The sequence below is a fragment of the Artemia franciscana genome, chromosome 14 (genome assembly GCF_032884065.1).
Source record: "Artemia franciscana chromosome 14, ASM3288406v1, whole genome shotgun sequence".
Taxonomy (NCBI): domain Eukaryota; kingdom Metazoa; phylum Arthropoda; class Branchiopoda; order Anostraca; family Artemiidae; genus Artemia; species Artemia franciscana.
The window spans coordinates 28,737,106-28,763,386 of NC_088876.1; the positions used below are offsets into that span (position 1 = coordinate 28,737,106).

At 37.0% G+C, this 26,281-nt stretch overlaps 1 protein-coding gene and 1 long non-coding RNA gene across 3 annotated transcripts in view; both read right to left on the minus strand.

Moving 5' to 3' along the window:
* Window positions 1-17,226, minus strand: part of LOC136035534 (uncharacterized) — a 33,479-nt gene extending 16,253 nt beyond the window's left edge. The window contains exon 1 of the long non-coding RNA XR_010619463.1: window positions 17,084-17,226. This is a non-coding gene — a long non-coding RNA (uncharacterized LOC136035534). The remainder of the gene's footprint in view (window positions 1-17,083) is intronic.
* LOC136035538 (S phase cyclin A-associated protein in the endoplasmic reticulum-like) overlaps window positions 1-26,281 on the minus strand; it is a 598,516-nt gene that overhangs the window by 382,080 nt on the left and 190,155 nt on the right. The gene's annotated exons all lie outside the window — the stretch shown is intronic.

A 26,281-nucleotide genomic window follows, 5' to 3' on the forward strand; every position in this document is an offset into this window, starting at 1 on the left:
ATATATATATATATATATATATATATATATATATATATATATATATATATATATATATATATATATATATATATATATATATATCTATATTCACAGGTGGGACATAGGGACACAACTACAATGGCGCGTAACTAATATGGCGCGTAACAACTTACGCGCGCGGGGGGGCTTGGGGGTTGCGCGAAGTGCCTCCACCAACTAGGTGTTGGGATGGCGCGAAGCCATCCTAACCTGAATTTCATTTCAGGATATTATCATAAATATTTCAAGGGAAAAATAATTTTTTTGTTTCAGCCCGCCAATGATGATCCAGCATGGATCAAGCAACTATGAATCGATTTCTTTGGCAAGGATAAAGCACCTGTGGTAGCTTACACCCCCAACAGAAGTTTTTTAAGACTCATAATTTCAATGCGAGGACTTTGCAATAGCTGAAGCGTAAAGGAGGCAACTTGTCCTATGTGTGTAGTTTCTGGCTCTTAAATTCTTAGCTGGTAGAATACTTTCACCAAGACCATACTGCCACTTTGGCTCCATTTATGGAAACATTACCGGGTCATAAATCTTTGGTTGGTAGTATGGGGGTTCTATATAACAACGGTCACTTCAACCCTCCAAAATGCGCAGACTAATAATATCTTCTATTTCAGCCTAATGTTTTCTTTTTAGAGTGAAATCGAGAAAATTTCAAAGGGCTATTAGCCTCTTATTGTTTTTTTCAAGGTTCGTATACCTAAACCCCTTCAACATCCTCACATGTAGCAGTATTCGAATGGATCCAGCTGACCTGATCCACTCCTATGTAAGCAAGATTAGGGCCCTTCTCGAAAATAAGATTGGAGGAGGGAGGTAGGGATAGCATAAAAGAACCCATCGCTCAAAAAATATTTCTTGAATGAAATATAAGGTAAAGCATACTAACATTACCTGCAAATGGAAATGCAGGTGCTTCACCCCGGCTTGCAAAATTTTGAGGGCGTTTTTTCAGAGTAGGTGGGTTTTATTTTAATAGGGTGGAAAATTTAATAAGATGGGAAGCGGTTCAGAGGTTTTGAGATTAATTTGTTTGAAGAGTCGGAAAGAGATGGGGGCTGTAAAATGCAATGTTGATTTGAAGGATTGTAGAGGTGTACAACGCTTTTCTTTCGATACGGGTTTAGAGTGCTTTAAGAACGTGGTCTGTTTCCAGGGCATAAAATTACAGCAAAGGATACTGGTCAAAACTTTTTGACAATTTGGCTGTTAATGGGAATGGGAAGGGAGAATAGTGTCCTAAAGGAGATTTTAACTGTTTAAAGGGGCTATATTCTGTAACACTTAAGGGGATAGATATATTTATGAGAGCTTATCAGCATTTAAAGATTGGTAATATAGTTTTATAACAAGATACAGAATATGAAGAGGGTGAACTTAGAGATAAATAAGGGGCAATAAATTCAGTGAGGGCTCCGTCCATTGAATCGGTGAAACACTGGTTATGGCTTCTTTATGTGCCTGCCAGTGAACTTGATGCAATTAGAAATTTTTTCCTATTCCACATATTACTTGAGTTTCAACTGAGGGTACAAAGAGGTTACTTGCTGCTATTATTCATTGTGTCAGCCTAGATTTCGTACCAAATTAAAATTGAAACACCAGCGTTATGGGTAATAATCTTGGAAACAGTTTTGGGTGACGATGCCATCTTGCGTTTCAGAACTTTCTGAAATTCGCTTTTGCTGAGCGACAAGGTAGCATTAGGCGTCGAAGAAACACTCATGGATGTGTGCAATCCATTAAATTCGAATCGTCTTAGAGAACATGAAGTCATTGCAGTCTTTATGCTCTTGTGCAATAGGAACCGAGTAACAAAATGCAATTGGTAAAGGTATATGAGAAGCTGGGTTGCGAGGATTGCTTAGGCGCAGATATGGTTGCACTTATTAAAACAGCCAATAAGTCAATTTCACGGCTACACAAAGCAAACTATCCAGTGACTCTATTACCTGAGGTAATAGAGTTGGTAATTGAAAATAAAGGAATGTGGTGGGTATGTGAGGGAAAATTTTTTGAAGATAGTGGGGAAATGTTCGTCCGGGACCATGATCATTAAAGTAATCTAATGTCTTTGGGGATGGGAACAACTTTCATGGATTGGCACATAAATATTGAAATTTAAACTTTAAACAACAATACTTTCTACCGGTTTACATAAATAGCTCCAACTATGATTTTAAAATCATATTGCTAGCGTTGGCGCGTTTGCAAAAAGGTGAAGTTGCAGACGGTGTATGGGTCGATGGATCTTTTTCATACAATATCATACCCAAATAATCTGAGAAGTTGCTTCTCTTACAATTCAAATGGAGAACAGTTGAAAATAACAACAATAAATAATGTTTTTTTTTACTTCGTTAAGACAAATAGTGTACCGCTCCACCTCAAGGCTAAGTAAGGAAAAACTGCCACCCATCGAAGCATTTTATGATTCACTTCATGATCGTCAATGCACCACTGCCAACCATGGATTTACTATAAAAGTTTGGGTCAAAGGAGGATGTGAAAATGAGAAGGATTATTGTAAAACATACCAGGCAAGTGATGTATTGATGTTTTTGGATATAGTCTGTAAAAACACGGAAAAACTTTACGAGGAAATTGGGCCGGATTGGGATTTAATTTTTCAACTTCTTATCTGGTCTTGGATTTAATTCTTTAATTCACTAAACAAGAGGTAGGTATGATCACCGACGTAGATCAGACTTATTTGTCGAGGATTCAATGAGGGAGGGATAAGTTTTCTACGGGGATTGTATCCTTGAAAGTGATCTAACTGGAAAATGCCTCCATATAAAGTTGTATGCAGTTCTTGAATATGAATTCCCTTTATATATGGTAATGTCTCACTACTATTCACCATGTACGAATTACAAATGGCTGGATAATCGCTGTGATCCAAGTTTCCCCATATTTTCACTATTAAGTGTATTGTGGAGATACTGATTCAATCCTGTTAGAAGTTAAAACGTACAACCTGTGGACAATTTGAAAAAAGCTTAGCAAATTAGCTTTCGAATGGACCAGACCAACTAGGATGAGTCCATTTATGCAAAACCAGTGAAGCACTAAGCCCCAAATAAGTTGTGTTTTTCATCCGAGACAGGGAGTAACTTAATATACACTGGTAAGCCTGTAGGTTCAAATGTGAACTGTGTTTAAACGACCAATGAGGATATCAAAAAAGTCTACAAATCTTCACACTCTGTCAAATAGCTTTTTAACATGAGTTTCCTTAGAAACTTAGGAACTTATAGTTCCTTACTATGGTAGAAAACATTTAGATCCTTAATTTTGGAAAAAAAATTTCGTATAAATGACGTCACAGGGGTGATCGTAACTAACATATGGTCCCATTAAAATAATTTGCAAAAATCAGTATAACTTTGGAAAACTGCTAAAGAATTTATTCGATCGATTGTTCTGAATAAACTTATAAGGCATTAATCCACGAAAAGAAAAAAAATCGCCTTCTTTGTAATCAGTCTTGAATTCGTAAAGTAACAAGTTCTATCAGAGAACAAGGATATTGTAAAAATAAAGTCATAAAGAGCCATAATTTTTAAAAAGCATTTGTATATTCATATGCATTTCATCATTCTGTTTGCTTTATTAGTAAATCAATTTAAAAAACTTTTCCACAAAATAGTTTCTTAAAAAAAGTATTAAGTCCCTTTCAAAAATTTCCTCTCCAAGGAAAATCCTTCCTATAAAATATTCCCTCCTGAATAAAATTCAGCCTCCTTCTCTTTCCAAAAAATATTGATCCTGGCCTAAATTTAGTAGTTTCTTATATGTCAATTTTTTTACTTCACCTTTTTCTTGCTCACTAGGAACATCAGGTAGGCCATTTTCAAAGGCTGAAAATAGACTAGAAATAAGTACCTCTTTTTTTCCATCTGTTCCTAGACCCATCTTTTTAAGAATAAGCTTTAGCTCCTCTAATGTTAGTTTTGTTACTCTATCAAGTTCCATATCCATAGCATATCACAAAATTTTAATAACAACTTTCAAGAGTTTTCTTAACAGTACTGAATGGCTGGAATTAATATCAGAAGAATGGTGATTTAAATTCTTTTTGCATTCCCTTTATACCTATTTTGCAAGGGCTATGCACTTTTTCTGCAGATTATTTAATTTGCCTCATTCAAACTTTCGGCTGAACTGTTAGCTATAAAAAAATTTAAAATAGGTAGCGCTGTACAAAGCAAAAATATTTAAGCTAATTACCTTAAATTACCTATCACAGCTTGGAGTGAAATAAAGACTTTTGATCCTGTTGAATCACTCCTTGTGATGACAGTTGCATACGTGGTTGATTAAATTCTGGTGCATCCCAGTCAAATCTCCACGGTTTGTCACTCCACTCAGCATACAGACGGCGTTTGAATATATTTGTTGATTCGGCAGAAACAGTGTTCTCCTTGAGGTTGTTCCAGAGGTTCACAATCCGGTTCGAGAAGAAGCTACATCTTCGTCCAGTCCTTGCATTAAGTTTGCGGATTTGTTTTGGGTGTCCTCGTGTTATGTGGGAGGGGTTAATCTCCAGGAGCTCATTTTCTTGATTGGTAGAGAGGAGTTTATGTGCCTGGATCATATCCCCACGTTTCCGCCTGTATACTAAAGAGGGGAGGTTGAGTTCCTTCAGCCTTTCACTGTAGGGCTTGTTTTCCATTCTGGCAATCAGCTTAGTGGCCCTTCGTTGGATTTGCTCAAGCACTACCTTGTCCTTTTTGAATCGAGGGGTGGCCAGAATGGTCCCCACCTCCAAACACGGTCTTACCAGTCCTTTGTAGAGCTTGGTGATTACATGTCTACTTCTGCTGGTAATGCTGTGTTTAATGATGCCTAGGACTCTGCTAGCATTGGCTGAGATCTTCTTTGAGTGGGAGCTGAATTTGGACTGGGAGTCTACAATAACTCCAAGGTCTCTTTCCTCCTGAACATGCACCAGTATATGGTGACTTCCAGGGTTTTGGGTCATTAGGTATTGTTGCTGGGGGTTGCTGTGTCCAAAGTGTATGACCTTGAATTTTCAGCGTTGAATTCCAGCAACTATCTTTTGACCCAGGAGCACACGTGGTTGAGATCAGTTTGGAGGGATTGGCGGGCAGAAGGGGTATTGGCAGGACCTTTAAGTTTTGAATCATCCGCATATAGAGTGGTTTTGTTACTGGTGATAAAGGCTAGCTCATTTACGTATATATTGAACAGGGTAGGGCTCAGGACACTGCCCTGTGGGACCCCGCTGGTGACTTTGACTTCATCAGAGAGTGCGTGACTGTTTGGTCCATTGGTCACTTTCACTTGCTGTGTTCTGTCCCTCAGAAAATCCTCGATCAAACTGATCACATTTGGACTTAGAGACAAGGTGCATAGCCTGTAAATGAGGTAGAGGTGACAAACTTTGTCGAAAGCTTTGGCTAGATTCAGCAGGATTATATCCACTGGTACTCCTTTTTCTAATAGGTCAGTTACAAGACTGTAAGACTCAAGAACGTTTGTATCCAATAATCTCTTATAACGAAAACCATGCTGGCCGCTGCTGATGAGTAGTTAGCCTCAATATGGTTAATGATGCGTTTGTTCACAATTCTCTCCATGACCTTGCATGCCACACAGGTAAGGCTGATAGGTCTATAGTTTGCTGCTGAAGTTTTGTTACCCTTCTTATGAATTGGGATGACTATGGCCTTCTTCCAATGGCTTGGAAGCTTCCCTTTTGTTAGTGACAGGTTAAATAATTTTACCAGGGGCGCTGAAATAGCAGGGCTTAGTTCCTTCAGCAGTCGTTGACTCAGACCATCTTGTCCAGTCGATTTGTTGGCATCAAGCTCCTTAAGCTGTTTGGTTACTTCCTCGACTGTGATCGGAGAGTGTAACATTGGGAAGGGAGTGTGAGCCTGTTCTGCTGGTGGGAGGGCTGATTGGAGGTCATCTTTAGAAAACACTGAGGCAAACTGCTTATTCAGAAGGTTAGCTTTTTCGGAGGCGCAGGAAGAGACTGAGCTGTTATTCTCCAGGTCCGGTACAGAGTGTCTGCCTGGTTTACGTAGGGAGATATGTTTCCAGAATAACTTAGGGTTTTCCTTGACATTTTTGGCCAGATGTTCTTCGTAGTTTACAGTGAGTTTCCGCGTTTCTTTTCTGAGGAGATTCCTGGCGATTTTGTACTTCTCGTATACTGTTGTTGTTTTTTATTTCACAAACCTCTCCCGAATTTTTTTCTTCCTATTGCATAGTTTCTTAATTTTTGGGATGAGGAAAGGTAGAGTTTTTGGTTTCTTTTTCCATGTCACGCTGGTATGTTTGGCTAGGCTCTCTAGTAGGGTATTTTTTAGGATCAGCCATGAAGCTTCCACATCATTTGAGATCAGAATTTCCAGATTTGCATCTATCAGCTCTTCCACCATCATCTTGTAATTAGTAAAGGATTGCTTAATATATTTTGATGGTTTGGAGTTGAGTTGTATAGATGAGAGGACTGGCACGTAGTCACTTGAGCCAATTGGACTGAGAGTCTGTGTCCCGATCACCTTTCATTGGTTATGACTAGGTCGAGTGTTGAAGGATTTTGTCCCCGGACGCATTATTGTTGGCACAGTTACTGTTTGGTACAAAAAATTATCACCTAGGACTTGAATTAGTGAGTTTTGCTCAAGGCTTGACCTGGTGATACCCTGGCCATCTATCCAGAACACGCTTGGGAGGTTTATGTCCCGTATCATGAGCAAAGGTGCCTTTGGGAAGTTGCATAGTATGAATTGCGTCATTTCAGCAATTGCTCTTTGAGAGGACAGCTGGCGTGGACAACTGGGACTCCTGTAAATTGAGCTTAGGACAAACATTTCGTTAGGTAGGGACAGGGATACCCAAGTGGCTTCAACCCAAGGTAAGTAAGAATTTGGGACAGAAATTTCTCTTACCTGGAATTCCTTGGAAGCCAGAACAGCAACTCCTCTTCTGCAGTTTGGATCGGACAGATTGCTGAAGATTTTGTATCCAGTGGGGCAGATGGAGTCTTCTGTTAGTTGAAATCTGGAATTCTTAGGGCTAATTTCTGTCAGAGTTGCAAAATCTATCTGACTTAATTCAAGCACAGTTCTGGCATCTTATTGGTGATAACATCAACGTTAGCCGTCATAATGTTTACAAGTTTTCTGGTGTGTCTAGGCAACTTTTGGTTATACGCACTGTTGTTCTCACTAATGGTTGAAGTGGGTGAGTTACAGCTGAGGTACACGGAGCTACTATTAAGGGACAATGCAGAGGGCCATGGGGACGTAACTGTTAATTTACTGTTTTTACTTTCACACAAGTTTATTGTTACACAATTATTATCACTCACACATAGACTATTTACAGGGGGGCTGAGACGGTAAGAGGTAGTGGTTATTTTTCCATGCTCGAGCAGCCCGCCATCGAAATTGCTCGAGTTGGTCCGTTTTTTGTGATTTTTCCTTTTCTAATCACTAGGTCTGTTTCTCCGTTTGCCTGTCTCTTCTTCATCTCCTCCAACATGGTTTTTCTGGCGTTGCGATCTTCTTTGGAGCTGTCGCCATAGAATCGAATTGTGTCTGCGCTGGTAGGAGGCATCAAGGATAAGTTTTTTTTCAGTAAAGCTGTCTACCGTGAATAGGACTGGTGGGTATCGTAGTGGTTGTCCAGCCGTGGGGGACGAGGCTGGTAGTCTCTTCACAGTGAAAACTTTGGTCGTTATTTTGTAGGTATCCTGGAAATATTTGGCAAGGAAGTCTTCATCACTTGCTTGGGTCGGAATCCCGTATCCAACGATGTTGAGTTTGCGTCACTGCCTATCTTGCTCGCTTCTGACTGTGCGGCGTATGTGTTCATCTAGTGCATCTGGTGCAAGCCCTGTCACTTGTGCAGTGATTGCAGAGTCAACAATCGCTTTTACCTCGCTAACATTGCATTCGTGGCAAGTACCTTTTGAATCTCTTTGAGGCCCTTGTTGACATTAGACGATATGCTAGCAATGTCATCACGTACTTCTGTTTTGAAAGACTCAATAGCTTTGGTTAGGGTGTCGGCGTCGCGCACAGGTTTGTTTAAGATGCACCGGGGGCAGGTCCATTCGCATTTCATAGTGCGATTCATTTTCCGTAGCAGGACATACTGTTCATCGCTTAATCCTAGGCACTCGATACAGAACCAATTGTCACAATTGACGGCTTGTGAATTCTCATCCAGGTTTTTTGTGCATCCTGGGCACTTATGTTGTCTCTTTTTTGGTGCCATTTTGACTGGTTGGTTTCTTTTACACGTGGCACTTTAAGAAACCACTTTTAATATAGCAACGCTGTTGCGTTTCTATAAAATGTGAGAAAAATAAAGTTCAGCTGACAGATGTAGGCTATTGGGATTTTAGCCAACTTGTCAACAAAATGGTTCAGATTTTCAATTAGAGGTGGATTATTGTTTATTTCTGTTGTTTATATAAACAATGATTAGAATATCGATACTTATTGATGATAGGATACTCCACGATACCGATACTCCAATATAATATCGATACTTATTGATGATACGACACTCCAATCCCATATATTCTAATACTTCAACATAATCCGATACTTCTATCGCAATACTCCAATACAATATCAATACTTATTGATTCCTTTGTTCACAATATTCCCTTGAGAATTCATAAATATATTCACAAAAACTTCAAACTCTGAATATATAGGACATAACACTATGGTTAGCCCATTAAAATGTTACTCAAGGTACTACAGAATTGATGAAAAGCACAAATAATAAGGAGAAATGGTTTTATCTCACAGATTTGCGGCAAATATCCTGGGGTTCAAAAATTAAGTATGCACATGGGTTTGTTTACATCATCACTAATAACTTACTTGTTTAGAATCATACAAATTCTGGAATTGGAATAGGAAAACGGCTTGGCGTGGTCTATTATTTTTGATTTGATGGTTTTATATATTGGTCTTCGCTGAGTATAGTGATGTGTTTTACTTGGGATGCTGGTAAATTGGGATCCATATTACTCCCCTGGAGTGACAGTGAGGCCAAATGCAGTTGGTCCAAATAATAAGCATGGGTAGGCCCCAATGTACAAAACATTTATTCCATAAGTTGTGCCTATGTCTCAAGCTGTCCATTTATCAGGTTATAAAGCAGACACCAGAGTTGCGTTTGATTCACTTTTCAAGTTGACTGAAACCAGCATTCCGACATTTTATTTGGGATTCCGAGTTAACTTCTAGCGTTCGATTTGGAAAAGTTGACTGAAAGTTAATGAAAAGTTGACTTTTAACAATTTTTGCATTTTGTACGTTCGTCTCAAGTTAACTCGGAAAGAAGGCAGAAGTTTCAATTATAGCTAATCATGGAGTATGTCTTCAGATGGATCCAAGATGAAGGCACCACTTTTGTGTACCAGTGTGGTGAGTTATTGAGCTTGATTTTATGTTGTTGGGTAGGTTGCACTAAAATAGACTTAAAAAACTATGTTATTAGCCTAGTTAAAACTGGCTTTTTTCTTTTGCAGGTGGGTGGGTTATTTCTTTAACTGAATGGGTGGGATAGGTAGATAATAAAATGGTTAAGAAAAATCTTATAAAGTTATTGGAATATTAGTTAAAGTTACTACTAAGCTACTTGAGCAATAATTTCAGAGCTGGTTATCTGAATAAAATTTGTGTGGCCAGAAGTTTAATTGTTAGATTGCAGATTGTGATTTTCATATGTCTTCTTTTAGTCATTCCATTCAAGATGCTTTGGATATTTTTTATTGTGATAGATTGTCTTAATGCTCTGAAAAGGGAAAATATTTCAATTGCATAGGATGGGAAAATTTCAGTAGGCTAATCAATTTAAAGTCCTAAATTAGCAAGGGAAGTGTTTACTTCACTAAAAAATAACTTGTATGCAGTGATTTTTTTAAAATTCACTGTATAATTGGAATTCTTTCAGCTCCAATTATACAGCCCTGTTTTTGGCCCCTTTAGCCTGTATCCTAGTTCCTGATTGCCAATTTAGCCTAAATTTCATTTTTTCTGTCACTCATTTCTTGTCAATATTACTAAGGGTTCATAGTTAAGCTCTTGAGAAGTCATTGTTAAACTACATGTGCTTATGTGGTAAAAGCCAAGAGAAGGACCTATAGGCTTATAGAAGAAAACCTGTTAAAAAAAAGGTGACTCTTTATTATTTACATAATAATTATAGCTAACACGTTCTATATGCAACCCTGCTCTACTTTAGCCCCAACCCTCCTAATATGGAAATCTAAAGCTGAAATTACATATTTCCTATTGATTCTGCAAATCTATCCCTCAACCCTAGTACCTGAGAATTGAAGCAACTGTGGCAAAAGAAAAACAAATAGGCTAAAAGATGGCAGGATACATTGAAAATATATAATTTGGGCTATATATTTGCAAATTAGGCAGGTTGGGAGTAAATTTTTTTTTTACATTTTGACTTACAAATAAAGTGAATTTACCACTTGATGCCTTTTTGTATGTTCTTTACTTGCTAATAATTGCTTATATTGCCAGTTCAAACTTAAGCACTTTTTGACCTAAGCTAACAAATTTTCAAGAGCTCAAAAAGCACTTAAATTTGAACTTGCAATTGAAGCACTTGTTATGTTTGTAAAGAACACAAAACAAGGCATCAAGGGGTATATTCACTTTATAAGTCAAATATATGAACAACAAAAAAATTACCAATTATTAGCATAGAGTTGCATAATTTTCTCCTGGGTATGTAGGCTAAATGGGAGGTTACTAACACCTGATCCTGTCCCTACTGTTTTTACTTGGTTGGAAGAAAAATCCAAAGAAAGTTCCTATTGAAAAGGAAAGAGCCCAAAAGTGAGATTGAATTGGTCATATTGCCCCTTAGTCTGTTTAAAGAAAACAGATTCATAACTGTAGCTTTGTTAATTTCAATCTTAAGGGTGACCTACATTTGTGACACTTCATTAAATGGTTGTAAAGGGATACTTTTATTTATTTGTCTTGTTTTTTTTTTGAATCTTTAAATTGATATACATTTCTTACAAATTAATTAGTCACACCACGGTTCCATTTGCAAGTTTTGACCTACTTTGTAACCCCTGGTCTCAAAATTGCATATAAATTTATTGAAGCTAGGAAACATAGAACTCCTGTCTGTTATTCCTAAGGCAATGACTCCTGTCTGTTAACACTAAATTCCTAAGGCAATGGCAATTAAAACAAAACAGTGAAGATTAACTTTAAAATACTAGATAATACATAAATATAACAGTCACAACAAAAACCATTTGGAAAATTTTACTTTTGTGCTCAGTTGCCAACCTGAGCAATTGTCTCAAATTTTTAAACCTTGCAAAACATTCACAAGCCATTTCTTATGACCTATACTCTTGTCTATACATCAACAATTCATTGAAAAGGAAGGCCTACCTTACTGGCATTCTTTCCTTTGTACTTATATTTAATCGGATTAAAACAAAGAATCTATGGCTAAGTCAAAAGCCCATTAAAGAACCAGGTGGTCCTTTAGCCAGGAAGCTAGGGACCAGTCATCCTATACTTTTCCAAGCCCTTCCTGCTTACTGACCCTGGATTTCTCTAGGTAACCTTTCAAGGTTGGGCCAGTTCTGACTCAACCTACATAGTCACATCACTGACCTTTGTCCCAAACCAAATAAAAACTGGTAATGCCAGGAATTAAACCTTTGCCCTTTGGACAAAGTATCCTCAACCTAGAGTGCCAGTCACTTAAGCAGGAACACAAATATAACCAGAAAAAGAAATTATTTGAAAAAAAAAACAACTCAAGTCATAATTCCTGCCATTTTTCAATGCTGTCCCATAAACAGTATCTATTTTATTTAGACAAATTAATTTTGAGACATGTATCAACAAAACTCCCATCAAGGATTGTATTTACTTAAAATACAAATAGCAATATGAATGCTCAGTTTTGTGATATTCTAGTCTTGAAATAATAAAAAAAGAAAAATTATATATTCTATTTGTTTTCCATCAGCTCACTTGAGCAAAATCATTTGTGACAAAAATATACCCATGGTTGGCTTAGAATCCCTTTAAAATGCTTTAATCTTACCTTAGACCTTAGTTCCTCCAGAGCCATCGGTGGCGCATAGGGCGTCGACAAAGCCTCTCCATTTGTCTCGCATTAGTGCTGCAGCGATGACGTCTTCCCATTCAGGTATTAGTGAGGTGCCGGCCGTCCTCAGATCTCGGTCATGTGTTCGTCTCAATGTATTTTTGGGGCGGCCTCTCTTTCTTCTACCATCTGGCTTCCATTCATAGGTTGTTCGAGGAAGGCGGCTCTCTTCCATACGAAGAACATGTCCCAGGTATGTCCATCACCTTCTTTTCAGCAACTCAATGACTGGAGGTTGACCTGTTTTTCTGCGTATTTATTCATTTGTAATTATTTGTTGCCAACTTGTATTCAACATTCTTCTGAGGCTCATATTTTCAAATGCAAGGATCCTTTTTTCAAGCTGGGTATTTATTTTCCAACATTCACTTGCGTAAAGGAGAATTGAAAGTACATTGCTATTGAAGAGGCGGAGCTTCAGTCGCATTGAATATTTATTACTTCTCCAAATAGGCTTCAATCTATTGAAGGCACCTTTAGCTTGTCCAATTCTACGTTTAATCTCGGTCGAGATCTCTCCATCACAATCAATCCAGCTACCCAGGTACTTGAACTCCTGGACTTGTTCTAGATCTTTGTTTTTGCAATGGAGAACAAGTGGCGAGGTTGTGATGGCCATGCTCTTCGATTTGTCAATGTTTATCTTTAGCCCGACATTCTCTGAATTCTCGGTAATAGTGTCAAGCAGCTGCTGCAACCGTTCTTTAGACTCTTTGAGAAGGACAACGTCATCCGCAAAGTCCAGATCAAACAGTTGTTTGTTGCTTACTTTTACCCCGTAGCCCGATGTGAATCTCAGGGCATAATCCATTATAATTATAAAGCGCATGGGGGAAAGTACACATCCTTGACGAACACCAGACATGATCTTGAAAAATCTGGTTGTACCGTTTTCGGTCTTTACGCAACATTCCGATTCTTCATAAAGCGCTATAATCATATCTACTATTTTCTCGGGAATTCCGTAGTATTTCAAAACTCTCCACAAGCAATCTCTGTCAACTGAGTCAAATGCCTTTTCAAAGTCACTGAATAGGAGGTAGAGCTTCTTGTTCCATTCTTTTGATTCTTCGACAAGCATTCTCAGTACAAATATTAGATCAGAACAGGATCTCCCAGTTCTGAAACCATGCTGCTCTTCTCGTAGAGTTGCGTCTAATGATTTCCGCAGACGTTGCAAAATGATGGAGGCTAATAGTTTGGATGAGACAGGGAGAAGATTGATGCCTCTCCAGTTATGGCAGCTCATCAAGTCTCCCTTTTTGAAGAGTTTGACTATAATGCCTCTGCTCCAATCTCTTGGGACCTTCACTCAGGTCCATATTTTGGTGAAGAGAGAAAGCCAAATAGATATGCAGGTACTAATTGAGTACTTCAGCATTTCTGCTGAGATGCCATCAATATCCGGGGCTCGTCCATTTTTTAACTTCTTTGCTGCATGTATGATCTCCTCAGCACTCGGAGGATCTGTATTGATGTCTAAATACATAAAAGGGATATCAGGTACGTTAGCTTGGTCGCAAGTTCTTGGTCTGTTCAGAAGTTTTTCGAAATGGGAAGCCCATCTCTCATCAATTTTTTCTGGATCAGATATAATTGATCCATTTTCGTCCTTGACAAGGGTGATTCGGCTGCTTTGTTTTCCTACCATCTTATTTGTCAATCGCTAGACAGTCTTGGAGTCACCCTTCCTAGCAGCTTCTTCAGCTAAAGCTGCTTTCTTTTCAAGGAACTGTCTCTTGTCCTTTCTTGCACTCTTTTTTACCTCTTTATCTTTTTCTTTGTATAATTGTTTTGTTGCCAGCTCGGAACACCTTGTAGTATCTATGAGCATGGCTTGCTTAAGTGCCTTTCGTTCGTCAATCAGTTTCCATGTTGTGTCAGAGATCCACCTTTCCTTTGGTTTCTTTCGGAAACCTAGCTTTTCTGCGGCAATCGTCGTGTATGCACTTTTTATTTTCTCCCATTTCTCTTTGACACTTGCTGAGTCATTTGCCTCAACAGGCAACGCATCAAATTTGTTCCATACAGAGATACAGAAATCTCTGCGGATTTTTTGATCCTGTAGCTTGTCCGTGTCGTACAGTTTCTTCAGATGTTGCTGTGTCTTTTTTTGGGCACGTAGTTTGATCTGTAAGTGGGCAATCATGAGCATGTGATCCGACTGGGCGTCTGCTCCTCTATACCCACGCACGTCTAACAGGCTTGTACGCCACCTTCTGGCGATCAGTAAATGGTCGATCTGGTTTCGCGTTGAACCGTCTGGAGATGTCCATGTGTACTTGTGCACATTTTTATGCTCAAAGAGTGTCCCACCAACGACAAGGTCATTACTTAGCGCGAAGTATACTAGTAATGCACCATTTTCGTTAATCTGGCCAAGTCCAATGCAGTCCTAGGACTTCCGGACAGTACTTGCGATCGGCTCCTACTTTGGCATTCAGATCACCAACAACACATAGAACATCATGTTTGGGGATGTCTTTGGTGACAGCTTGCAAGGTTTCATAGAAGCTATCTTTGACATCATCATCCGCCTCATTGGTAGGAGCGTAGCATACAATGACAGAAAGCTTAGTGTGTGTTGTAGCTAATCATGCAAACAAGATCCTTTCGTTTATTGGAGTCCATTTCAGCATTGTTCGGTATGCTGCAGGGGACATCATAAGTCCTACACCTGCCTGATGATGGTTGTCCTCTCCGCTATGTAACAGTACATATCCATGATCTAGTGTTTCTTGGCCTACACCTTTCCAACGTATTTCACTTAGGGCTAGTATGTCAATATTATATTGCTTCATCTCTCTGAGAACTTGCTCTGTTTTTGATAACTGACTCATAGTTCTCACGTTCCAGAAGCCAATTTTTGTTGGTTGTTTCGCAGTCAATAATCGTGTCTGGGGGCGTGCTGGGTTCGTTATCAGGGGGGAAGATAATTCATCCGAGGCATTTATCGACGTTTCCGTTGCTGTTTTTTTTTTACAGGGACAGGTAGCAAACCTGTCGCCCAACCCTCCTCCTTCATTTTTGCTTGGGACAGGCTGACATTATCCATGACAATGACAGGTGGAGTTAAAATGTTTAAATGCTTTAAATAGAAGGAATTTTAAAAACAATTATACTGATCAGCAAGAAGAATATTAAAATAACTCTCTAAACTTGGCACTTTTTAAGACAATTTTTTAGCTGTGCAAATGCAAAACTTTAATAGTGTCCTAATGTATTCTAAAAAAAAAAATAATATTAAAATGTGTCAGTTGTATTTTGATTGGAATTGCCTCAAAAACTTTTAGTTAAAATATACGAATTGAAGGGCCAGGCATTCCTTTACATTTTATGCAACATGTGAAAAGAAAAACAATTCAATTGGTTTTTTTCACAAAAGAAGATTGATTTAAAAAAAATGTATTTTTAACAGAACTGACATGAATGAAATGAAATAAAACAGAAATTCATGGAGAATAAATAATATCAGCTATATGTTTAACCTACAATCAGGTGGAATAAAATATTATTTCTAAATTTCGAAAAACACAGTGTTATTGCTTAAAGTTCTGTTAAATCAATAGGAATTGTCTTTTCAGAAAAAGGCCAGAGAGAAAGAAACTGATCACCAAAAATTGATGTAGCCAAAAATTTCAGGACCCTCTAGAGGAGAAAGAAGTGGAGGTAGGTACTTTAGATACTTTCCTGGGACATACTTTGGTTGATTATAGCAAACAGTATTACTGGCTTTTGTATAAAGTGAATATATCACTTGATGTGTGATTACCATTTGGACTCAAACTTACCATTTGATTATGAATCCATCTTTTTGATGTTACATTATCCACAAGCAGTGATTTTCCACAATTATATCGGATAAATAAATTTCATCAATGTTATGGTGCTTTCTTCTTCCTTGACAGCAAATTTTAAATAAAAGCATGCGTTTTTGGTCAAAATATGAAAGCTGGCTATTACAAATACCAGTTATACTGTTTGCTGTAAATTTAACTATATTAAATGCAGTAATGGTTAGTTTACATATTTAATATATGCTATGCTTTACCCCCACCCCCCTGATGTGCAAAAACATAGCCCAAATTTATTTCTAAACTGTTACAAATTTGTGATTTCAGATATCTTATTATTTTGTAAAAAAATGACCAAAAAACGCATGCTTTAATTGAAATTTCAGCAGCAAGAAAGAAAAAAACGCCATAGCATTCAGTGCTTGTGGATAATATATCATTAAAAAAAAATGGATTTATAATTAAACAGTAAGTTTGAGTCCAATGTTATAAAGTTTGAGACCAATGTTTTAAGCCTTTTTATACTCTATATTTAGGTCATTTTTAAGAGGTCAAAAAGTGCTTAAAATATGAATTTCCAGTAGAAGCAATTATTATATTTGTATGGAGCATAAAAAACGCATCAAGTGGTATATTTACTTTATACAAAAGCCAGTAATACTGTTTGCTATAAATTTACCCATACTCTAGCCTCTAGACACATCCCTGAAAGTTTCATTTTTCTAACCTATCCACTTTCAAAGATAGCCAAAAGTAGCTAAAGTAAAATTTTAACCCTACTTTATGTTAAAAATCCAGTTTAGACAGCAATCTCAATGAATATATATATTATATAATATAGGCATTGACCAAACCATTCTAATCTTTTTCAACTAAAAATTATAGGTTGGTAAGCCTGTTTGATTTGGTAATATTTGAATAACTAACCAATGTAATAGCTGCCCTCCTTAAAGCCTCCTAAGAACCAACGTTTTTAACAACATAAAAATTTTCTTCTGATTCCTTATTAAGCTTAGCCAAAGCAAGATGGGCCTAGAACACCCAAAACCCTTTAAATCCTAAGGAATATGCATAAGATTACTTACAGGTCACTAAAAAAGTAAGATTATTTCCACTATTAACAGTTGAAGTGAATCGCCGAAAGACCCCCTTTCTGTTTTAACACCTTAGGGTCCATGCACTTCCACAGTTGTCTATTAACAGTTTCCTAAACGATTTCACATGTCTAAATTTTTTGCCACTGAAGCGTTCGATTGGCAATTCTGTGTTGACTTTCTAGGTTGACTTCTTACTAAATAAAACGACAGCAAAGAAAAAAGTCAACTTTTAAGTTAACTTTTACAAGTCGAATCAAACGCAACTCAGAGTTGCGTTTGATTCGACTCGCAAAAGTTAACTTAAAAGTTGACTTTTTTCTCTGCTGCCGTTTTATTTAGTAAGAAGTCAACCTAGAAAGTCAACACAGAATTGCCAATCGAACGCTTCAGTGGCAAAATAGTTAAGAAATATGAAATCGTTTAGTCTAAAGAAAAGACAATGAAACTGTTAATAGCGGAAATAATCTTAACTTTTCAGTGACCTGTAAGTAATATTATGCATATTCCTTAGGATTTAAAGGGTTTTTGGTGTTCTTTAGGCCCATCTTGCAAAGGCTAAGCTTAATAAGGAATCAGAAGAAAATTTTTTAGGTTGTTAAAAACGTTTGTTCTTAGGAAGGCAGCTGTCACATTGGTGAGTTATTCAAATATTACCAAATCAAACAGGCCTAGTTTCTAAACCAACCTATAATTTTTAGTTGAAAAAAATTTAGAATGGTTAGGTTAATGGCTATATTATATAGTCTATATTAATTGAGATTGCTGTCCAAACTGGATTTTTAACATAAAGTAGGGGTAAAATTTTACTTTAGCTACTTTTGGCTATTTTTGAAAGAGTTTAGGTTAGGAAAATGAAACTTTCAGGGATGTGTCTAGAGGCTAAAGTATGTCCCAGGAAAGTATTTAAAGTACCTACCTCCACTTCTTTTCTCTCTAGAGGGTTCTGAAATTTTTGGGTACCTCAATTTTTGGTTATCAGTTTCTTTCTCTCTGGCCTTAGTTCTGACAAGACAATTCCTGTTGATTTAGCAGAACTTTAAGCCTTAACACTGGGTTTTTCTAAATTTATAAACAATATTTTATGCCACCTGATTGTAGGTTAAAAATATGGCTGATATTATTTATTCTCCATTAATTTTTGTTTTATTTGATTTAATTGATGTTAGTTGCTCTCTGTTAAAAATACATTTATTTTTTTAAATCAATCTTATTTTGTGAAAAAAATTGAATTGTTATTCTTTTTACATGTTGCATAAATTGTAAAGGAATGCCTGGCCCTTCATTTCATAGATTTAACTAAAAGTTTTTGGGCATCTAATATCAAAATACATCTGACACATTTTAATATTCTTTTTTAGAATACATAGGACACCATTAAAGTTTTGCATTTGCTGTGCTAAAAAATTGTCTTAAAAAGTGCCAAGTTTAGAGAGTTATTTTAATATTCTTCTTGGTGATCAGTATAATTGTTTTTAAAATTCCTTCTGTTTGAAGCATTTTAGAGGGATTCTAAGCCAACCATGGGTATATCTTTGTCACAAATGATTTTCCTCAAGTGAGCTGGTAGAAAACAAATAAAACATATGATTTTTCTTTTTTTTATTATTTCAAGACTAGAATATCACAAAACTGAGCTTCATATTGCTAATTGTATCTTAAGTAAATACAATCCCTGATGGGAGTTTTGTTGATACCAGTCTCAAAATTAGTCTGTCTAAATAAAATAGATATTGTTTATGGGACAGCAGAGAAAAATGGCAGCAGCTATGACTTGAAGTGTTTTTTTTTCAGTATTTTCTTTGCTGGCACTCTAGGTTGAGAATCCTTTATTCAAAGGCCACAGGTTTAATTCCTGGCACTACCAGTTTATTTGGTTTGGGACAAAGGTCAGTGATGTGACTCTGTAAGTTCAGCCAGAATTGGCCCAACCTTAATAGGTTACCTCAAGAAATTTGGGGTCAGTAAGCAAGAAGGACATGTGAAAGCATAGGATGATTGGCCCTTAGCTTCCTATTCCACTTCCTGGCAAAAGGACCACCTGGTCCTTTAGTGGGCTTCTGACTTAGCCATAGAAGCTTTCGTTTAAACTCATTAAATGTAAGTACAAAGGAAGAAATGCCAGTAAGGTGGTCCTTCCTTTTCAATGAATTGCTGATGTATAGACAAGATTGTAGGTCATAAGAGATGGCTGGTGAATGTATTCCATGGTTTAAAAATTTAGGGCAATTTCTAAAAAATTTAGGACAATCTTCATTGTTTTGTTTAAATGGCCATGGCCCTAGGACTTTAGTTTATAAAACCTACTTGTGTCTGTCCATTTTCTTTTAAACAGACGGGAGTTCTATGTATCCTAGCTTGAATAGATTTATGTGCAATTTTGAGACCAGGGGTTACAAAGTAGGTCAAAACTTGCAAATGAAACTGTGATATAACTAATTAATTTGTGAGAGATGCATATCAATTTAAAGATTAAAAAAAAACAATCATGTAGAAAACAAACAAGACAAATAAATAAAAGTATCCCTTTACAACCACTTAATGAAGTGTCACAAATGTAGGTCACCCTTAAGATTGAAATGAACAAAGCTTAATTATGAATCTCTTTTCTTTAAACAGACTGAAGGGGCAAACCTCCAAGCTCTGACAAATTCAATCTCACTTTTGGGCTCTTTTCTTTTGAGTCAACTTTTAAGTTAACTTTTGCGAGTCGAATCAAACGCAACTCAGAAGTGGGCAGTTCCAATTATCATGAAGAAAGGGGACTTAATGGTATGCGCAGAAACCGCCTCTGGAAAAACCACAAGTTCATGAAACTATGTAATCAGTTAAATATGAAAGGGATTTGAACAACTGCGAAATTACGGTAATTTTATAGAATGTTAATTAATTTCTAATAATAAGTATATAAAAATTGGAAAGACTAATAAGAAAGGGTACTATGTGGCTTTTTCCCATGCCAGCTCCTGAAAAACCCGAAAAGAACTGGTTGCTGAAAAACTGTTTCTTTGATAAATGTAAATGAATAATTACACTGATAAGGATAAATATTTAGACTAATTATTATTAATATTTATCGCATACCATAATTAAACGAAAAGGTAAAAATCAAAAAGGAAAACTTCATGGCTTGTGCCCAGGCTAAATCTAGAAAAAACTAGGTTGATAAACAAAGCTATTATGCAAGTTAATTTGAAAAGCAATTAGAATAACTTTATAATTATATAGAAATTTAAGTATTAATGATAGTGCTTAAATAGAAAAGCGAATAACCAATAAGAAAGGGAACTCAATCGGTTGTACCCATATTGACTCGAGAAACATTACAAGCAGATTAAATTATTTCAGAAATTTAATAGAATAGGGATTACAGTATATATCAAATAATCCATAATTACATAGAATATTAATTAGTTATTAACAATAATTTTTGCTTAGAATAATTAAATGGCTAGTGCCCAGACTGGCTTTGAAAATCTTTCCAGCTTATAATTTTGTGCTCGTGGCTAGGGCAGAGATAGCATTTATATTGATTAAACACCAAACAACAAACGGAAAAAATAATCAACGCGGAACTAACTGAACACTAAAAAAAAGAAAAGAAAAAAAACATTAAGTTATAAACAGATAAGTAGAAATACCAAAAAGAAAACGGGGGGGGGGGTCTAAATTAAGAGAGCACTAAAAGATTTCCTTGTAATGACCTTTCGCTGCTCGCTTGAATTCCGGATATCGAATGGTAGTAGATTATAAATATTTGGTGCAAAAAATCTAATTAAAAAAGAGGCTCTTTTTGTTTAAGGTGCTTCTTGGACGGTGTCACAAGAATGTTGGGTGTTATGAGAATGCAGATATTGATTTATTGTGAACATATTTGGAATGATGACGGAAGGAGGCTATTGAAATATTTAAAGCAAAAAGTGGCGATCTGGAAGTCTCGAGTCTTCGACACAATGATAAATAATTTATTGCGGAATATCAAAATAAATAATCACAATATATTTTACTATGAATTAAAATGAGTGGTGAAATATTATCACAATGATTTCCTGTATCACTGTTTTGCTCTGGGGTTGTATGGCTGTAGCTTGTTGCAGTGCCAGGTGTCGTGCTTCTTTTGTGTAATAATCGGTGGTAGGATATCGCAATGCTTTTGTTATGAGAGAAGGGCATGTCTGAAGCCCATTAGAAGTTCGTGCCTTCTTGTTTCAAGGGTTGTTAAACCTGACAGAACAAGAAATTCTACATAAGGTAGCTGTGTATCCCCCAAAATCACTCGCAATTCACGCCTTTGTATTCCCTCAAGTTGGTTAGTTTGATCTTTGGAGGAACCAGCGTGCCAGACTGGGAAGGTATGTTTTAGAATTGATCTCATGTGAGTTTTGTAATAAGTAAGTATTGCATCTTTGCTTAGATTAAAGTGGTGTAATTTTACCAAAGACCTTAGCAGAGGGATAATTTGGGAAACTAAATCATATATATATATATATATGGTCGTCCCATATCAATCAATCGTTAAAAATGACACCCAGAATTTTCATTTTCTGAACTACTAGTACACCCACTTCAGGTAAATCTGTTACCCTATGCTTTACAAATGAAATCCTAATTATTTCTGATTTCGTTCTATTTATGGTGAGTTTTTTGGCTGAAAAGTGTTGCTCCAGTCTCGTTAACATATCCTGTGGGTCTAGGATTTTGTTCTACTTCTGTAGTACTATCATTTTTAAGTAGTCTGCGAACTTTGCGCGAAATTTGTGCCATGTAGCCATCATTTTGCAAAGTAACGAGAATAGCTTAGTTCCCTGAGGTATACTACATGTTTGGGTCGTTATATTTGACAGCTTGTTTTTATATTTGTTCTTCTGTTTTCGTTCAGATAGAAACTTTCAACTATCTTGATTAAGAAAGAGTGAAAACCTTCCATGTGTTTTAATATATTCTCATGGCTAGAGGTATCAAAAGCCTTCCTGACATCTACTTGTAGAGTCATTGTAGTAGCCATTTGTATAGGAACGTTTTATAAAATTTTAATGATAATGGAGTTAAAGAAATTGGTCGTACATCGCCCAGTTCTTCGGGGTTGATGACTTTCGAGACTGGGATAACGACCGCCTCCTTCAGTGGCTCTGGAAGTGTTCCTGTGATCAGAGACTGGTTAATGATACAAGCAATGGGTTCTGATAAGTAAATGACATTTTCTTTGAACAGAGTTGGTGGTGAATCCGCTGTGGGTTGATTTACTTGTTGAAATTGTTTTTAGGACCTTGAAGACATCTAGAGGCAGTATTGTAGAAATTTCAGCTACATCGAGGCAAAGAGCTCTTGTTTCAGCTTTTGTGTTAGATAGGCAAATTTCTGAGAACCACTCATTTAGATCATTTGCAGTGACGTGTATTCTTTCTTCCGTCCTTATGTGGAAAGTCGTGGAGGGTTGAGGGCGTGTTAATTCTCGAAATGAAACGTATGGGAGTCTGAATTAATTATTTTGGATAGATTTTCACCATAGGCCTTTTCTGCTTTCTTACATTCGGTTACAACGATATTCCTCATTTTTTTCCCAGTGCTCTTGGTTTCCTGATTTGTGTAATCCGTTGCACTTTCTGATAAGTTTCTTGATCTCGGGTGTGACCCATGGTTTTTCAGCAGAACATCGTTTTACAAGTTTCTCTGGAAGAAAAATATGGTTGGCATTGGTCATTTCAGAGTTGAAAAGTTCTATCATCTGATTGACATCAGATAGTCTATGCAGGTGAGCCGAGATTTTGCCTATTCACCAACTAGAGAACCCTTTTTTTCCTTCTACTGTGAGAGGCCGACATTTAATAGTCTCTTTCTTAGCTATTGGCTTCATATCCTTAGGTCTCCACAGTATTGAAAATGAGTACTCTTGCCTAGGCTAGGCCCTGATTCAGGGGGATGGTTAAACTCTCCCACATATGTGAAAATCAGATCGATAGTTGATTTCTCTTTAGTAGGTACTCTGACCACCTGTTTGATATCAAGAGGTAGACTACTCCAGCGCCTTCGTGATCATTGAAAGCGCCTAGTAGCACTATGTAACTATTCGTTTTAGTTTGTCGGATTTGGCCGATGGATGTATGGAGGTATTTACTAGGACTTTACGGTAGTCAGCACGTTGCGGAAAGTACAGGATTCCAAAAATAATTGATGAAAAAGCTCGTGGTATTTTTTGGGGTTTAACTTTTACCCAGAGAAGCTTTTAGGTATGCATATCTTCATTTAATTACAAGATATTGTGTTCAACGTCTGCTTTTATGTAGACACCAACTCTGCCACCGTGTTTAATAATGTTGCCATCTTTATCAGTACTGTTTCTTGTGTAAAGCTCATAACCAGGAATGCTAGCAGTAGAAGGGATTGTAGACCAAGTCTCTGTGATGCAGTATACTTCGATCTCTTGGCTTTTTAGGTGAACACTAAGTTAAGTGATTTTATTGCAGAGTAATTGAGTATTAGCAAGCATTATAGTTGGAAGGTCGAAGCTTAGGGTTTTTGAACTGCTAGGATGTGAGGTAGATATTGTGTGACTTTTAATTTGAGGAGTTGTTGCTATGGTCATTTGTTACTATTGTTGTTTGTTCTGTTGCTACTCGCTCATGCAAAGCATTTTCAATTGTTTTGAAATTCCTTTCTTCTGCTTGTGTTTGTAGCTGGAGTCGTGTAAGATCTGGCCCTATGTAGATTTCACAGCGGGTCTGGGGATCTGTAGAATTTCGCAAATTTCGGGTGTTTTTCAGAGTGCTGTTTCGTTTTGCTAAAGTTAAACTTGGTTTGTCATTTTCTCTGTTCTTCCTAGTCGCCTATTATTAATAAAATCCTTGATTTCTAACGTGGCTTCTAAGTTGTTTTTTCGGCAAAGTTCAATGATTACTTGTGACTCTATTACATTAAGATTATCAGATTCAGGAATTTCCGCGAAGACCAAGTTACGTCGCTTTTCTTCCCGTAATTGCTTCTCCTTTTCAGCTAATAGAAGCGTTTCGATTGGGTTGACTGCGTAGGCTGCAGTTGGTATACTTGCACCAAAACTGGCTGCTCAATTTTATGCCTCATGGGAATACAGTGTTTGATCACCAGAATTTGGAATTGATCGTCCCTGTTCATTTGGATTGACGGTTTTCGTGCGATCTGCCATTATCCTAGCTTGTAGCTGCAGATGGGCTACATTCTGCTTGGAGCAGGATGAACATTCGTATCGAAACAAGATTGATTTTGGTTCATGAAGTTTCATCGAGCAGATAATATCGGGGTTTATTCCACGGCAGGAGGCATGCTTCCACTCACTACAGAAGAAGCAGTGAAATGATGTGCCAGCTTTAGTCTGGGTGTGGCAATAACTATAAGGTTTGCTGCGCAATTGTATGGTAGGGTTTTCATGAACCAAAGGACTTTCACCGATGATTGAGGGTTCATCGTTGTTTGAAGACTGCGTTGAAGCAGTAGATACAGTAATGGAGCCTTGATTGTGCTGCCTTTCGCTGTTCGGAGTTCTGACTGTCGCGGCTTTTGGTGTGTTTGTTACCTCTTTATATCAATGACATTGCCATTTCCCCAATAATTTTTCAGTAGCTTCTTTGCCGTAGTTGACAGATGCTAAGGAGTAATGGAACCACTTCGTGCAGGTACGGCATTGAATTCCGCCTTGAGCTCTTGTAACATTTTTCTTACATTTTGGACATGGATCACCAGCTATTTTTCAGAAAAATCGTGTATATTGTTGTTACACTATTCTGCGCAATCAGTTCGCTTGCAAGCACAAGTCCGCTACCTGTAGGAAAGGTTAATAAAAATCCAAGAATATCTATTTCATGTGCACGCGCCCAGCGCTGAATGAGTATTCAAGTTATTGAAATTACCCTGGAACAAGGGAAGCGTAAGGACCCTCTCACCTATTCCCCGGAATATACGGGCTACTGAATACCGGTGGGTACAGTGTGGTGCTTCCGGAGGGTTCTTTCCTCTCTTCTGCTTGTTCTGAGAAAAAAGCAGCACCTTAATTAATGGAGCAAAAAAGCACTATATGACTTTTGAACAATAGATTGCGGGCCAGTCTACTTGAGAAAAAAGATAGCACTAATGAAAATACCCAGAGAGAAAGACCTATTCTAGGGACTAGGGAAATTCTCTCAAATAAATTTAACTATAAATCTATCATTAGAGGGTACATAAACTATCATTAGAGGCTATCATTAGTAATTTTGAATCGAAGGTTGATATTATCTGCATGTTGAACCGGAGATACGATTTGAATTGCTTTCTTTTAGATGATTTGAATTCTTTTATATCAAGAAATAAAATTGCTTGCCCATATTGAACACTCATAAGACAAATGAGGATGAAAAATATAATAATAAATCATTTTAATATTTTTTTAGGAAAACGGAATTTACGGTAGCGGATGACTCCTAGGGACCTTGAAAGTTTGTTACCAACTAACTTTGCATGTTCTTTCCTTGAAACATTCTCATCAACTATAAAACACAGATATCTACAAGATTTAACTCTTTCTATGGTACTATTACCTACTCTTAATTTTAGATCTGCTTCAATTGATATTATTCCAGAAAATACAATATAATTTGTCTCACTATAATTAAGTGTTAAATAATTCGAATCCGCCCATGACACAAATTCATTGAGAGCGGTTTCCATTTTTTTAAACAAAGAAGGTGGACTTTCAGATGCAGCAAACAAAAGTGTGTATCATCTGCAAATAGAAATATGTTAGCTTCAGTTAAACAATATTTTATTGGGTCAACATAATTAAGTCAAAACAGGGGTCCCAATATTAACTCTTGAGGAACTCCACACGTTATAAAATGGCTCTCAGATGTCACGTTTGAATTATGCAGTACTTGCGTCCTAGTGCTTAAATACAATTCAAACCATTTTAAAGCTACGTCATCTACCCCAATTGATTTAAGAATATACAACAACTTATTATGATCAATAGTATCGAATGCCTTTTTAATATCTAAAAATAATGCTGCAGGAATCAGGCCTTTATCAAATTTATCATTTACCCAATCAACTAACTTTAGGATGGCAAGCTCCGTTGAAAGTCCTTTCCGAAAACCGAACTGCGTTTCGCAAAATTCGTACTGCTTTTGAAGATAGTTATACATTTGTTTATGAACTACCTTCTCGGAAATTTTTGAAAAAAAA